Genomic DNA, 1590 nt, shown 5'->3' on the forward strand with positions numbered 1-1590 from the left:
CTCTCTCTCTCTCTCTCTCTCTCTCTCTCTCTCTCTCTCTCTCTCTCACACACACACACACACACACACACACACACACACAGAAAGTTAAAAGTGCCAGTCCACACTAAATCCTTATTTGTTTTTGGCTGTCAGGGGTTTCCAGCTTATCTTCTTTGATTTGTCATTCTTCTTCTTCAGAGCCATCTGGGTCCAATGGTGAGATATAGAAGTTCCAGATGGGAAAGTGAGGCTGGTGACTTTGCACAGCCCTCCCTCACTTAAACCAATTGACTTGCAAGTCAGGGCATCACCTTCCTGATGTCACAGTCCTCTTCAAGAACAAAGGACAAACAACATTCTTCTTCAAGGCTCTAGGCTTGCCTGCATGTGTCTGCCATAGAGCCACTTGTATGTTTCAGAATGGCTGTATTCAAAGATAGGAGACACTCCAGACTGGAACTGGTCAGCAGTTGGATTATTCTCTACTTAGAAAACCTCCTTGTGACCAGCTCAATCCAAGCTTCTGAGCTTAGGGGTTGGGGGAGGAGTAGTGGGGGAAGGAGAGTCAGCCGTTTCCCCTTGTATAGTTCCTTCAGTTGCTCAAGTTCTCCAATTTCTTTTGGCAGTGATATGATTATATTGGTGGGGATTGTTATCTCTGAGGCTGTCACTTTGTGAGCTTCCCAATATCTGCTGGCAGGATTTCAAAATTGTTGTCTCTTAGATGAAGTACATGCAGACTGGTAAGATAAAAGAGGTTTCCAGAAGAGAATTTTCATTTAAGTTGTTATAAGTCAAGTCAAGGACCCTCAGGGCTGGTAAAGAGCCAAATCCTCAGGGCAACTAGGTGGCACAGTGAATAGAGCACTGGTCCTGGAGTCAGGAGGACCTGAGTTCAAATCCAGCCTCAGACACTTAACACTAACTAGCCGTGTGACCTTAGGCAAGTCAATTAACCCCAACTGCCTTGCCTTCCCCCCTCCAAAAAAAAAAAAGAGCCAAATCCTTGGGGCAAAGTATTTAGTCTATTCATACCAAAGTTCAGGTGTTTGAGTTTGTGGAAGCTGCTGATCTGTGGGGGCAGCTCTTCAATTTGGTTACTGAAAAAGTCAGGCACCTCCAGATTCTTCAGTTCTGTCACGTTTGGAGGCACAACTGTTACCTGGTTGTGTCCAAGAAACATTTGTAAAATCTGGGATGAAATGAACAAGCTGTGGATGTCCAGCATGTTGGAGATTCCATGGTCACATGTCCATCTTGGGCTGGTTCTCCTGGCTGTCTTCCACCAGTTTCTCTAAAACCTTGAACATGGCTGTGGAGGGCAACAGCATTGGGGGACCTGCACCATCAGCCAGATGCAAAGGTGTGTAGGCTGCCCAGAAGGGTAAGCAAGCCCTCTGTGCTAAGCACTTTACATGTATCTCATGTGATCATCACAAACAACCCTGGGAGGGAGGTCCTAGGATTATTTCCATTGTACAGCTGAGAAAAGTGAGACAGACAGAGGTGAAATCAGTTGCCGAAAAGTCACATAGCTAGAAAGCATATGAGGCTGAGAATTGAACTCGTGTCTTCCAGACTCTAGGCCCAGCACCCTATGCAGTATGG

General features: G+C 46.0%; 1 pseudogene; it reads right to left on the minus strand.

Annotated features, from left to right (window-relative positions):
- Window positions 1–114: 114 nt before the first annotated feature.
- Window positions 115–1292, minus strand: LOC138142315 (ras suppressor protein 1-like; annotated as a pseudogene).
- Between the last annotated feature and the right edge of the window lie 298 nt (window positions 1293–1590).

This window comes from Petaurus breviceps, unplaced genomic scaffold, assembly GCF_028583685.1.
Source record: "Petaurus breviceps papuanus isolate PSGF00001 unplaced genomic scaffold, PetGlider_PUasm1.0 90564, whole genome shotgun sequence".
Classification (NCBI taxonomy): Eukaryota; Metazoa; Chordata; class Mammalia; order Diprotodontia; family Petauridae; genus Petaurus; species Petaurus breviceps.